Genomic DNA, 15,688 nt, shown 5'->3' with positions numbered 1-15,688 from the left:
TGCTCTCCTTATATTCTACAACCAATATAATATCACATAACCTCTGTTGCGGTGTGTTGACATTTCTTATTCTTCTATTTTTTCCCAAATGTCCGGGGAGATCTGGATGCACCCTATTCGTTTTTGTTTTCATAGAGTGGGCATCTATTAACAGATTTTTCCCTCACTCGGAATCTGCTTCAAAGGGGTGAACTCTTTGGACCCTTTTTATATCCTTGCCTGGGGCAAATACAATTGGTAATAATGACAATTATCTATAATCTTATTATTTCATTTGAGGTGGCTTCATATGCAACATTAAAAGTAAATTGGCATAATTCCCCTCAAGAAATTTGCAAGGATTACATATTTGCAACAATGCAAAATTTAATTTTTTGAAAAAGTTGCGCATATATCTTACTTATGAACAGCAATTAACAGTCATCCCTTTTTAAAACTGCTTCTGGGGGTGCCTGGGTGGCGCAGCCGGTTAAGCGTCCGACTTCAGCCAGGTCACGATCTCGTGGTCTGTGAGTTCGAGCCCCGCGTCGGGCTCTGGGCTGATGGCTTGGAGCCTGGAGCCTGTTTCCGATTCTGTGTCTCCCTCTTTCTCTGCCCCTCCCCCGTTCATGCTCTGTCTCTCTCTGTCCCAAAAATAAATAAACGTTGAAAAAAAAAATTTAAAAACTGCTTCTGTTGTGGTAAAATATGCATAACATAAAAGTTACCATTTTGACCAGTTTTAAGTATACACTTCAGTGGTATTAAGAACATTCACATACTTGGGGTACCATCACCACCATCCATTTCCAGAATGTTTTCATCATGCTAAATAGAAAGCCACTAGAGAGTAAGTTCCCATTTCCCAACCCCCCCAGTTCCTGGTCACCACTGTTCTATCTCTCGTCTCTGTGTGTTTCCCCCTATTCCAGGTACTTCATATAAGTGGAATCATACAGTATTTGCCATTTGTGTCTGGCTTATTCCATTGAGCATAATGTCTTTAAGATTCATCCATGTTGTGGCACGTATTAGAATTTCATCCTTTTTTAAAGCTGAGCATTTGAGTTGTTTCCACCTTTTGGCTACTGTGAATAATGATGCTATGAACATTGGTATAAAAATATCTGTTTGAGTTCCTCCTTTTAGTTCTTTGGGTCATACACCTAGAAGTGTAATTGCTGGATCATAGTCAATGTTTCATTTTTTGAGGAACTGCTGTACCATTTTCCACAGTGGCTGCACCATTCAACATTCCTACCAACAGTGCACAAGCATTTCAATTTCTCCACGTCCTTGTGAACACTTGTTTATTCTGGTTTTGTTTTATTTAAATATAATAGTCATTCTAGGGGTGCCTGGCTGGCTTAGTTAGTAGAGCATGTGACTCCTAATCTCAGGGTCATGAGTTCAAGCCCCATGCTGAGTATGGAGCTTACTTAAAAAAGTATATATACACATATATGTGTGTGTGTGTATGTATATATATACATATATATACACATATATATATGTATAGGTAAATACATATATACATATGTTTGTGTGTGTGTGTGTGTGTTCTAATGGGTGTGAAGTGATATTTCATTTTTTTTTTTTTTTAAGATTTTTATTTTTAAGTAATCTCTACATTCAACATGGGGCTTGAACTCACTACCTTGAGACCAAAAGCCACATGTTCTGCTGACTGAGCCAGCCAGGCTCCCCTCATTGTGGTTTTGATTTGCATTTCCCTTCTGATTATTGATGTTGAGCATCTTTTCATATGCTTATCGACCTTTTGTATATCTTCTTTGGAAAAATGTTAGTTCAAGTCTTTTGCCCATTTTCAAATTGGGCCTTTTTTTTTTTTTATTGTTGAATATAGGAGTTCTTAACTCATTTCTTATTTTAATCTTTTTTCCTGAGAGAGAAAAATAATGAAAGGTATAGTCAATACCAGGGGCTTTAGTCCTATATTGGGCAATTTGACAAAGATCTCTTCAACCAGTCTTACCCTGGAATTATTGATCTGCAAGGAAAAAGAAAGATCTTTTTTTAAGGTGTTTAGGTTAAATTCGGAAGTCATTCTCTAAACCATTATGATTCATTCCCTATAACTGTTCACATAGCCACAAACAAAATATGTTCCTTTTTTTTAATGTTTATTTATTTGAGAGAGAGAGAGAGAGAGAGAGAGAGAGAGAGATTGCACATGCAGGGGAGGGGCGGGGGGGGGGGGATGGGACAGGGGATCGCTGACAGCAGAGAGTCCCATGTGGGGCTTGAACTCAGGAACTGAGAGATCAAGACCTGAGCTGAAGTCTGGTGCTTAACCACCTGAGCCACCCAGGTGCCCCAAAATGTGTTTCTGCTAGCAATTATTAAGAGAGAAAGAGCTGTGGGGTAAAGAAACAAGTGTCTGCCTCCTGTAGTTTGTCTTCTTTGTTAAACTTTTTTTTTTTAAGGTAAGAATTTAAATCTTGAGTATAAGAACATAATGAAAAATACCTGGGGCCTATTTATCCGATCATCAGCGCTCCCAAATACTGCCAATGCATCTGGCTGTGTTCCGCAGACTCTGGCTGCTGCCCAAGTTCTTGTCCTTTTCAAGACCAGATTTGCAGCTTCTCCATAGATTCTGTGAACTAGTCCAGAGTCTTCCTATATACTCCTGTTGTTGTCGTCATTGCTTAAAGAATGGAGAGTTTCGTTTTATTGTACAAAACCATCCATAGATAGATGACAGTCACCTAATGTTAATATTGGTTATTTCTGGGTGGTAAATGAGGATGGGAATGATTGCGTTCTTTGAATTCTTTAAGAGACTGCTTTATTTGAAGAGTTTTCTCAATAGGGTTTAGATGTAAGCAGAAAGATTTAGGGGTCCCCTGAAAAAAAAAAAAAGACAAAACACAGCTTTTGTGACCCAAGAGAAGTCATTTTAGACCCCAGCTATTTACTGTGATCTGTGCCCAGGCACACTGCGGGCAGAGCTTCCTAGGTGTCAGAATCACAAAGAAATGCAAAACCTAGTAGTTACAGATTTTAAGGGAACAAAGGGAATTGCGGGGGGGGGGGGGGGTGGAAGTCTCTACCAGGTCAAGAAATAGCCTAACAAATTCAAAGACAATAAATCAATGGTAAAACTCCCAAAAGTAAAGATTGACCTAATGCCCATTCTTGAGTTGTTTCTGCAGGTTTGAAACCGTGACCCATAGGGTTAATGAGTTTAAACTAGCAGAAAATTTAAAGCTTGTTTTTCAGAGAACTGTTTCTCCCTAATCAACTATAGTTTCTTTTCAGACCCACCAACAAATAGTCTGTCTCTGCAGAAGCCTGGACTCCCGGTCAACTGATTGATTTCAGCCTATGAACAAGCAAGGCCCTGCATTCCTTACCTTAGGAGCCCAAGACCCCATCCAGGTTACATCTGCTCTCAGAGCACAGCCATAGTCCCTTCCCCTAGTCTGATATTTACCTCTGCTTCTTTGAAGTCTCCACCCTAGAAGGAACACAAGCTTCATTAACATAACATAGGATGTGTGTATAGGCGTTTGTGATGACAAAGCTTCCTTTTCTGAATATTTATCCCAAAACTTAAAACACCCCTGCACACCCCTGCAAGGGGGGGGGGGCATTGTGAGAAATAAGGGAGATGATTCATTTTCAGAAATACCAAATAAAAGCTGTGATGTGTAGTTAATAGTAGGTTTACAACCTATTGGAAATATGTACGAACCCCCACCCCCCTCCACCAATGGAGTCCCAAACCTTTAGACACTTCACTTCCTGGTTCTTCTTCCCCTCCGCATTTCGAGGGCTTATTTTAGTGGGCTTTGCAATGAGCATGCGCCAAAGAAGAAAAGGAGGAGGGACTGAAAGTCTCTGTCACCTCAGGGAATGTATATTTGTTCCAATCAGACTATTTTTTGTCTTACACGGGCACAGGCGTGGCCCTGCAAGTCTCTAACCTCTGTAGTACTCAGCCAATGAGGAACTGGGGAAGGGACTTGCACACTAGGAGATAAATTGTCTGCTGTAACTGCCCAGAGCGTGCCTGTCTCTCAGACGCCTGCTCTTGCAAGAACGTTGATTAAAGTCTCCCTTGACTCTGCTCCAAGTTTCCGAGTCCCTCCTTTGATTGGGTTGGTGGGCTTAGTCCTCACATGGTGGCTTTGTAAATTATTCCCCATGATCTCCTTACTTGCTGCAAATGAAGTTTCTTTTGTGTGACAACTCAACTGGTATAATCTCTATCTGAAACTCACCAAGGAGTGAATTTACGTTAGTTCAGTTACTACCTAGATAGTCCCCATGTTCTGGCATTTAAAAGCCTAGTCTTTTGAGCACCTGGATGGTTTAGTTGGTTAAGCATCTGAATTTAAATATTGGCTCAGGTCATGGTCTCACAGTTTGTGAGTTCCAGCCCTGCGTTGGGCTCCGTGCTGACAGCGCGGAGCCTGCATGGGATTCTGTTTCCTGTCTCTTTGCTGCTCCCCCACTTATTCTCTCTCTCTCTAAATGAATAAATGAATGAATGAATGAATAAATAAATAAATAAATAAATAAATGCCTAGTCTGATGTGGGAAACAAAAGCAAAAGGAAAAAATTAAGTTTCCTTGCTACTTAGAGCCCATTGACAAGTCCTTGAAACAGAGACCTTCCTCTGAGAAGGTGCACAGATACGTCCCCACCTTTGCCATTAGAAATGCATTCAGCTTTCTTTCTTTCTTTTTTTTTTTTTTTTTAACATTTATTTATTTTTGAGACTGAGAGAGACAGAGCATGAACGGCGGAGGGTCAGAGAGACAGGGAGACACAGAATCTGAAACAGGCTCCAGGCCGTGAGATCATGACCTGAGCCGAAGTCGGACACTTAACCAACTGAGCCACCCAGGCGCCCCTCAGCTCATTTTCTATGCAGCCCTGATGATCTCTCCCTCTGCTTTTCTAGCTCAGGATGATCTAGCCAAAGCTCTCATTCTAGTACTCATGCCATCCAAGCTCAGGGAATACATGCGAAGTTCCCTGAGTGGCTCCCTTAAACTGCTTCTCCCTTGGCTTGAAGGAGGAGGAAGCAGTTTCTTTTCACACCCTCGGAGGGGGAAATGCCAAAGTGCTCCAGTGACTCTCTTCAAAGGGTTACCGTCTCTACTCTTTAATCCTCCATGTTTTACTTCTACAGGTAGGAAGTGGGTACGTGTTTAATAGATGTGACTTGGCACCACATTTAGGACAAGGGGACAGAAATTGGCACCTATAGTATTATTCTTGGTTTTGGGGACTTCAACTGAGATTGAAAGAGTCCCATTTATCATTAGTGTAGGAAGATCTCATTTTTACAAAAAAACATTTTTTTTTTTTCATTTTTTTTTTTTTTTTCAACGTTTATTTATTTTTGGGACAGAGAGAGACAGAGCATGAACGGGGGAGGGGCAGAGAGAGAGGGAGACACAGAATCGGAAACAGGCTCCAGGCTCTGAGCCATCAGCCCAGAGCCCGACGCGGGGCTCGAACTCACGGACCGCAAGATCGTGACCTGGCTGAAGTCGGATGCTTAACCGACTGCGCCACCCAGGCGCCCCTACAAAAAAACATTTTTAAAATTACTTAGACACATCTAGTTAATATTTTGATATATAGGTATAATAGGCTGAATTTTGTTCCATCAAAATTCATATGTTAAAGTCCTAACTCCCAGTACCTCAGAATGTAACTGTATTTAGAGATGGGGCCTTTAAAGAAGTAATCAAGATTAAGTGAGGTCATAGCATAGGTCGTAGTCCAATATGACTAGTATTCTTACAAGATGAGGTGATTGGGACAGAGAGAACACAGACTGAGGGATGACACAGTGAGGAAGAAGGTGGCTTTCTGCAAGCCAAGGAGAGGCCTCAGAAGAAATCAGCCTCCAGAACTGCGAGAAAATAAATTTCTGTTGTTTTAATTTTATTTTTTGAAAGTAAGCTTTATGCCCAACGTGGGGCTTGAACTCATGACCCCGAGATCAAGAGTCACATGCTCTGGGGCACCTGGGTGGCACAGTCGGCTGAGCATCCAACTTCGGCTCAGGTCGTGATCTTGGGGTCCATGAGTTCGAGCCCCACATCGGGCTCACTGATGTCAGCCTGTCAGTGCACAGCCCACTTCAGATCCTCGGCCCCGCTCTCTCTGCCTCTCTCCTGCTTGTGCTCTTCCCCAAATAAATAAATATTAAAAAAAAAAAAAAAAAAAAAAAAGAGTTGTATGCTCTGCTGAGCCAGACAGGCATCCAGAAGTTTCTGTTGTTCAAGCCACCCAATCTCTGGTACTTTGTTATGGCGGCCTGAGCAAACTAACACAAAAACCTCCCAACTTTCTCTACATATACATACATATGTATCTATATACATGTACTTACATATTTTCAGAAAATTAGGATCATACTCATTTTCTAGCCTGCTAATGATTAACAATATGTTGTAAAATGTTCTTACGTCTGCATTTTTTACAAGGTGATTTTTAATAACTGCCTAATACATTCATGACTTAATCTTCTGCTATGCGACTTTAACATTTTTAAACTTTTTACTGCTATAAATAATAAGGTGATGACTATCTTCTATCTCTGATTAATTCCCTAGGATTACTATTCAAGGACTTAATAGGTTAAATAGTATGCATACTTGGAGGCTTTTAATATTTATCACCAAATTACATTTGAGTATGTTTTTTAGTTTTTTCTTTTAATGTTTTTTAAAAAATTTTTAATGTTTATTTATTTTTGAGAGAGAGAGAGAACACGAGCAGGTAGAGAGAGAGAGGGAGAGAGAGAGGAGAAACAGAATCTGAAGCAGGCTTCAGGCTGTGAGCTGTGAGCAAAGAGCCTGACATGGGGCTCAAATTCATGAACGGTGAGATCATGACCTGAGCCGAAGTCGGACGCTTAACCAACTGAGCCACCCAGGAGCCCCTTAATATTTTTCTAAAGTTTTTATTTATTTATTTATTTATTTATTTATTTATTTATTTAGAGGGGGACAGAGAGTATGAGCAGGGGAGGGGTAGAGAGTATGAGCAGGGGAGGGGCAGAGAAAGAGCGAGAATCCCAAGCAGGATCCACTCTGTATGTCAGGACAGAGCCCGATGCAGGGCTCAAACTTACCTCACAAACTTCAAGATTATGACCTAAGCTGAAGTCAGAAGCTTAAATGACTGAGCACCCAGGTGCCCCCCCCTTCTCTTTTTTTTTTTTAATGTAAACTCCACACCCGACATCAGGCTTGAACTCATGACTCTGAGATCAAGTGTCACATGCTCTACCAACTGAGCCAGCCAGGTGCTCTGCATTTGAGAATGTTTGTACCAATTTATACTCCTACCAAAAATCATGACCTGAGCTGAAATCAAGAGTCAGATCATTCACCAACTGAGTCACCCGGGTGTCCCCATTTTCCTGTCTTTAAAATAAATATCAGTTGGTTAAGCATCTGACTTAGGCTCATGTCATTATCTTGTGGTTCATGAGTCCGAGCCCTGAGTCAGGCTCTGTGCTGACAGCTCAGAGCCTGGAGCCTGCTTCAGATTCTGTGTCTCCCTCTCTCCTTGTCCCTCCCCTACTCACGCTCTGTCTCTGTCTCTCAAAAATAAACATTGAAAAAAATAAAAATAGGGGCATCTGGGTGGCTCAGTTGGTTAAGCGCCGACTTCGGCTCAGGTCACGATCTCGTGGTCTGTGAGTTCGAGCCCCGCGTCGGGCTCTGTGCTGACAGCTCAGAACCTGGAGCCTGTTTCAGATTCTGTGTCTCCCTCTTTCTCTCTCCTCCCCCGCTCATGCTCTGTCTCTCTCTTCTCAAAAAAAAATAAACGTTAAAAAAATAATCAAAAAAAAAAGTGTAAAGTATAACAAAGTGTCTGTGTATGTACCATGAAAATTTTAAAAAGTGAAACATTGAGAATACTGTTGAAGTCCTTTTTGTATCCTTCCTTGATTACTTCTCTCCACTTTATCACTTCAGGAGAGATTTTTTATTTTTTTTTTAAGATTTTTTTTTCTTAATGTTTATTTATTTTCGAGAGAGCAAGAGAGCAGGGGAGGGGCAGAGAGAGAGGGAGACACAGAATCCAAAGCAGGCTTCAGGCTCTGAGCTGTCAGCACAGAGCCCGACGCGAGGCTTGAACTCACGAACCTCGAGATCATGATCTGAGCTGAAGTTGGATGCTCAACAAACTGAGCCACCCAGGCGCCCCAAGATTTTGTATTTTAATGTCCCAGTTTATTTATTCCAAAACAGTACGTTGTATTTGGGGCATGTTTTAAAACTTTACACAGCGGGTGTTATTGTCTAGTATTCTTTTGTAACCTGAATTTTCATTCACAAATCCTTGTCAAGTTCATCCATGCTGGATGTCCTAGTCCCTTCTTTTTTGCTGCTGTATAGTGTCCCCTTGTGTGAATGTACCACAATTTATTTACCCAGTCTCCTTCCCTCCCCCCCCCCCCCAGTATTTGTCATTAAAATAATTAGTGATGGGCATTCATACGTGTGTAAACATGTTTCCTTGAGTGCATGTATGAGGGTTTCCCCACGATATGTTCACAGAGTCATTTGGTTATGTTTACGTATCTCCATCTTTGCTAGGGGTTGTCAAATATTCCCATATATTCTCCAAAATGGTTGTACCAGTGGACACTTACACTAGCAGTATTTGAGGGTTTAATTTGCTCCCTGTCCTTTCCAGTTATGGAGACTGTCAAGACTTAAAATTTTTCTGATCTGATGGGTGGTAACAGTACTTTAAAAAACTTATTTTGAAATAGTCTGACTTACAGAACATTGCAAAAACTAGTATAGAGAATTCATATATACCTTTTACCCAGCTTTCCCTAATGTTAACAAATAACATAACCATAGCACAATTACAAAACCAAGGAATTAATATCAGTACAATGTTATTAACTACTAAACTATGACCTTATTCAGGTTTCACCGATTCTCCCTCCTATGTCATTGTTCTGCGCCAGATCTCATGCAGGATCCCCTTTACATTTAATTGTTGTGTCTCCATAGTCTCTTTCCATCTGTGACAGTTCCTCAGTTTTTCCTTCTTTCATGACCTTGAGGACTCTTGCCTTTCATGATTTTTGAGGAGTACCAGTTGTTTCATAGAATGTCTCTCAAATTGGGTTTATCTGATGTTCTATGATTCGATGGAGGCTAAAATGATACCTTCATTCTAGATTAAAATGGTTGAAAGGATAATGTGCTTACTTAAGAAGAACCCTGTCTTCTGTGGGCAGGGTTGCATTTACTGCAGATGATGCCGTTTTGGAGCAGGGGGCCTGGACTCATGTGAGGGGACCTCATAAGTCCCCTCACAAGGGCTTCAAGAATCCCTACTGTCCAGAGGAGGTAAAGTGCTACCTGCAACCTGGCACAGTCAGAGCTAGAGACTTGAGGCAAGCGCATGGCCAAGATTGTAGAAGACACTGAATACAACATTCAGTTTTGTTTTTGTTTTTTTGGAGGGCGGTGAGGGTTGTATAGTAATTTCTCTCTTTTTCTCAGGTCTTTGGTAAATGATTTGTTTAAAGTTATAACCTGATTTTATTTTTATCTTTAAGGCTTTTTTAAAATGTTTATTTTTGAGAGACACACACACACAGAGAGAGAGAGAGAGAGAGAGAGAGAGGCAGAGAGAGAGAGGGAGACACAGAATCTGAAGCAGGCTCCAGGCTCCGAGCTGTTAGCACAGAGCGTGACTTGGGGCTCAAACTCACAAACAGCAAGATCATGACCTGAGCCGAAGTAGGATGCTTAACGGACTCAGCTACCCAGGCGCCCCTACCCTGATTTTAGACGTGCTTTGCAGGATCAAGAGAGAGGGTCTTATCCATGGTTGGGTGCAGGCTATAGGGAGAAGAGGAAAAGTAGTTAGAAAGTGGTAAAAGGTGGCTGCAGAGAAGTGGAAGTCAGTCCAGTGCCAGAGTTTGGCTGAGGTACAAGCATTCCCGGGATTCCCAGAAATACTTTGGAAGACAAACATGAAAATAAGAACATTAACTGTCACACAGGTTGGGGGCTAGAATGGTTCATTACTGTCCTAGACCAAGATCGATCACCATTTTCTTTCTTTTCCTTTTTTTTTTTTTTTTTTTAAGTAATCTCTATACTCAACCTGGGGCTCAAATGCACAACTCCAAGATCAAGAGTCACACGCTCTACTGACTGAGTCAGCCAGGTGCCCCAACACCATTTTTTTTTGTGAAGCATTCCTATCCTCCCTTCCCTTTGTAGGGAAGTCACACAGCTACTCGGTAGATATAATGTAGTACGGACCTCCAAGAATCTTTTATTTGTTTTCATCTCACCTTGTATTTTTATTTTGTAGTCCTGGTGTCTGATTCCAAAAATGTCTGTGGAATTAATAAATGCCTATAGTGGGCTATGCAATATTTCAGGTGGGAATCCAAATCATCATGTAAGATGTGTGATACCAGCTATAGCTTTTGCCTTCCTTCCCATCCAAGCAGACAGCAGGTTTCAGGTTCATCGTCATAGGACAGGATGTCACAGGGAGAATATACTGTGGGAAAAGGTTCATCTATAGTAAGAGGTTCATCTATAGTAAGTTATACTATGTGTCTCTGAATCAAATCTGGTGTGATATGAGGTAGAGCCTCTGAGGAAAAGCAAAATAGTGGTCTTGGGTCATCTAATTGGACTTGGGTGCAAAAAATGTAAAATGTTCTGTAACGTAATTTCATCAGCCTGATTTTGTACACCACTTGGCATGGTCTTTTGGATGGTTTCAATTCTCAAAATGGAACCCTGGAGCTTCTTTTTGTTACCTGTTTCCTCGCTGGTAAATTCTGTCAGTTTGTTTTCTTCCAGTCAGTACTCCTGAACTGTTTGGTTTTTCCCTGCCTGGGAACTCATCTTTGCTACTGAGAACCCCTGGGCTAAACCATCAGCTGCTCCTGCTCGTGCAGCCTGACTAAAGGGAGAGGCATGTTTCCAGCGAGTAAGGGATAAAAAAAAGATGTGCAACTGAGTAGGGTTCCTTGGGACTGGTCTCCTGGACTCGGGTATTTCCATTTCCGCTACTTCAGGAAACACGTCCTCCTCCCCAGACGGGAAGGTGTGAGACGGGGACGGGAGTGTATGCAGAGATGCTTAACGATCTGCTGGCTTGGCTGCTCCCACCGCAGCGCCCTCGGGAATCCCTCAGGAAGTTGCCCGAGCCCCCTCCTGCCTCTGGACGCCTCCACTTGCGATGAAGGCCTCCTTGGCATGGCTCCTGTATTTTATGCGGTATCTTCCCATGTGCTTGCCGCCTGCGTTTCAGGCTGCGGTTTCTTCTTCAATTCGATCACGTTTTATTCTCTCAGGGATTTCTTAGTTTCAGATCCACCTAAAGTCTTCCCTTCTTGTTTCAAGTTTGGCAATGTAGCTTCCTGTTCTTTAAAAAAAAGTGTGTCAGGGGCGCCTGGGTGGCGCAGTCGGTTAAGCCTCCGACTTCAGCCAGGTCACGATCTCGCGGTCCGTGAGTTCGAGCCCCGCGTCAGGCTCTGGGCTGATGGCTCAGAGCCTGGAGCCTGCTTCCGATTCTGTCTCCCTCTCTCTCTGCCTCTCCCCCATTCATGCTCTCTCTCTGTCTCAAAAATAAATAAACATTAAAAAAAAAATTAAAAAAAAAAAAGTGTGTCATTTTCCAGATTTGGTGCAGGGGTGGGGGTAAGGAGGATCACGGACACTTAACCCACCGGAGGCACATGTCAGGGCACCCTGCAGTGTTTATTAGATAGTCAACAGGTCCTCATGATTACCTCGAACTACTGCAGTGAATGCCTGGAAACCAGGTAGGTAGAGAATTTCCAAGAGATATTATGAGGCTGACAGGGGGGACTCCTGTTGGCAATATATTCTATTAAGATTGGATTATTAAAATGTTTTTTTGTCTGTCTACTTACGTAAGAGGGAACTGCTTAGCAGTACAAAGAACTGGTAAGAAACAGTAACAGTGCCTAACATCAGCTGTGAGCCCTCTGCAGGTCACATTTCAACATCACAGCCACTCTTTGAGGTAGCTACTATTATTATCCTCATTTTGCAGCTGTGGGATTGAGACACAGATTAAAAAACTCACTTATGGTTGCACATCTAGTCCAAGAGCAAGTTAGCAGTACGGGCTGGGTGTACCCCAGAGCCCCCGGTGTAACCGCTATGCCACGACGCATGCCACAATGTCGACCCTCAGGAGTTTGTAAAGTAGTTACAAGCTTCAAGCGTCAACAGTACTGTTTTGTCTGGTAAAGGTTTGAAACGAGGCAAGTGCTGTCACTTCGAGGTAACACACGGATATGACGAACTAGTAGTTTGGACATACGGTCCAGACTTTGCTGTTTTCGACTCTCCCTACTTCCCCCTCCATCCCCTGACAGGACTATCAAAAACTTGTTAGTCACCCTTGACTCCTCTCTTTTTCCCACACAGTTCATCAGCAAATCTTGGTTATCATTTTAAAATTAAATCTCCACCCCTCTTCCATCTCCATTGTATCTGGGATCCAGAGTGAGGGTGTCAGAATCAAGAAGCGCCCGCCATGATTTCTGCTGCCCCTGAATCCCAGGAAGCTTAAGAGCCAACACTACAATGATGCTCCAGAGAAATGCTCATCTTGCCAATACCCTGCCTGCCAGCAGAAGATGGGCCAAAGCAGAGCAGGAAATTACCCTCTACCTCCCTTTTGCTTCCCAAATATTTTCCTCCTGTGAACCCCCATACTTCCCTTTTGGCATGTATACGAATCGGATAGGAATCAGCTTCCTTTGAAACCTTCTTGAGTGTCTAACTAGATTACTAGTTCAAAGAGGGACTGTATTCCTATTTTTTTTCCCCTATCCCCCAATATTACCTAAATGCTGTCATTGTAGTATAAAATTGCCATTGGAAAAAAAGACCTTTTCTAGATAAAAAACTTGAACCTAACAGAGTTTCAGCATAAGTGTCTCAGTGGCATAGACAAGGTGGAGTATAGACCATTTCTACCTAATCAGCTGGACACTTAAAGTGTCTGGAAGGTGTTTTTGTGAAACACACACACACACACACACACGTGTGTGTGTGTGTATGTGTGTGTCTGTCCCCCCTCCCTCTCTCTATATGTATATATATTTTAAGTAGGCTCTATGCCCAACATGGGCTCAAATTTACAACCTTGGGATCAAGAGTCACAGTTATCTACCAACTAAGCCAGCCAGGCGCCTCTGTAGTAATATCTTTTTTAAAACACTTTTTAAAGCACTGGATTGTGAGCAGAATCACTAAGCCATTTATGCTTGTAAATGACAAATGTCACTTCTAGCATGGAGTATGGCTCAAAACCGTTTTTGTTTTAATCCCTGGGAGACTACTACCCTTTTCTTCACTGCTATACTCATTAACTAGGTATTGGAGCTGATTCTCACCTATATTTTGGAAGTTGATGATTTAGACCATGACAAAAGTGAATTAAAATCCATCCATCTTCATTTAGATCTAGGGAGTTTTCCAACTGTGAACACTTTGAGACAATCCTCAAATGTTCTATGTAAGTGTATCCAGCTTTCAGGAAAATATCTATTTTGGAGGTTTGCAAATCTATACAAGTTCACTGACTTCTAGGTCATAACTGTATTTACATATTACAGAATACATTGATCAGCCAAAAGAGAAAAAGATACATGTGACATTAAACGCCACACTATAAATCAAGATAACTAAATTGTTAAACAGTGATGCTCTTACAAAGAGATATGGAAATACTGTTTCATTCTATATTATTCTATTTGATGGTTTCTATGGCTGTGAACTGCAACACTTCCTCTTTCACAGTATTAGCCATTCTACTGGCTTCTAAAACAAAAATTCCTGATTTTTCCGTCAGTACCGCAAGGAATACAAACAAGGAAACAACTAGAATCAAAAAAGGAATGTTTCATGGTCACATGGTTTTAATTTCTTGTGACTTGTGGAAACACCTTGGGAGTTTGATGGTTTTATTCCCTCTGATGGGAATTTACAAGCTTAACAATATCTAAGTTGGTGTGACTGCAGGGCATGGTCCTAAACCCAAGGATGGATTCAAATAATCTTCAAGCGACTGGAAGTAAAATATACAGTACAGAGCGTCCAGTAAAAGTGAACTGTAAAATTGTCTTTATATCTAGACTTTCTGCAACTGAAAACAAATGGTGAAGAGAGAATATAAGCTCTCAGAAATCAGTTAGGGGCTTACTCAAGTACAAGGAACTCCTCAAGTTCGGGAAGTGGAACTGGAAGGCTTCTCTTGCGGCACAGCAAGTCACACCTCCGTGTTCTGTCACAACCCCCCGTGTCTGGTGTACAGTTTACCAGCTACAGTTTTTTAAAAAGCCTTTTCAACAGGAAGAAGACTCGTCACACAGCCTTTCCTTTGTATAAGAGGTGGGAGCACCTCGCTAGGTCCACTGAGGTACCGTGTGCAGAAACGTTACATTATTGGTTCAGTCCACCTGGTTACCTCATTTTTCTTCCCTGGCAACTTTCCACCCTTCCTAATGTACTACAGATTTAGAAAACTAGAAACAAAGTAAGTTAAGGAGTGCTAGGTACAGACTCAGTTGTAAGGAAAGCCAGCAAAAAACACGGTTCTAGAAAAATACGGGTCTGGGGCCATTTAAAGAAGGGGAAATAATTTATGACAACCCTAAATTACCAAGGAAAACGCAAAATGCCTTAATATATTCGAAGGAAGTACAAGAGTGTATGACCCATTTAATACTTTCACCAAAATAAATAAAACAACTGTCAGTTCTTTTTGAGATAAGCTTCAGTTATCTGGAATATTTATTTTACAGGATGTATTCTCTTCCCTGGGAGTGCCAGAAAATTGGGAGGCATTAAAATAAGAGCTCCTTAATCTTCACAAAGAGAAAGGATAACACAGGCTTAATGGAAGAAACAGGATTTTGAACTTCCCACCTACTTTATAAATTATAAAGCATCCTGAGCTGTAAAACGTACACATCACTTAACGGTAATGTTGCACGGCTGCTTGTTAAATTTGACATGCTGATTTAAAGTGACCTGAAATTTCTGAATCTTGTCACATTCAACGTAAATGTTCCAGAGTCTCCTCTAGAAATATGGATTATCTTGACAACACCCCCCCCCCCATCATGTTAGAGCAAACACTAAGAAACTATGGTTTAAACTTTTTAAAACATATAATGAGATTATATAATTAAGACAACTTGGGACAAGATTCACGTTTGATAAAAGAGAACAGTACTTTTCTCCAATCACACTGTGCCACACAGATTTCTTGCCCTTAACTATTTGAAAGGTTTGCAAAAAGCCAAATGCTCCAATAATGAATGGTAATAAATACACAATAAAACATATGGTCATAAAAAAGGTTCTGAAAATTTAAGAACAGGTACAACCTTGACTTTTGATTATCAACAGTCTTTTCAGGTCAACAGAATCCTCTATGGCTTTTTTGTAAAGGGCTAGTTAAAAATTCTACTTCCCCAACCTACTTCTACCAATCTATAGCTCAGAATCACAGGGCTTCCTTGTAATATTTACTACTACAGTTTCAATTCTGTTTTGGAAGTGAAACTTCTGCAAGTCTAACATTCATGACTAATATATTGCATTATTAAAATGAGTAACACACTTCAGGAGCTCAAGTGTGCAGCATATTTGCATTTCAAAAACA

Source organism: Leopardus geoffroyi, chromosome B1 (assembly GCF_018350155.1).
Source record: "Leopardus geoffroyi isolate Oge1 chromosome B1, O.geoffroyi_Oge1_pat1.0, whole genome shotgun sequence".
Classification (NCBI taxonomy): Eukaryota; Metazoa; Chordata; class Mammalia; order Carnivora; family Felidae; genus Leopardus; species Leopardus geoffroyi.
This window is presented reverse-complemented; position numbering follows the sequence as displayed.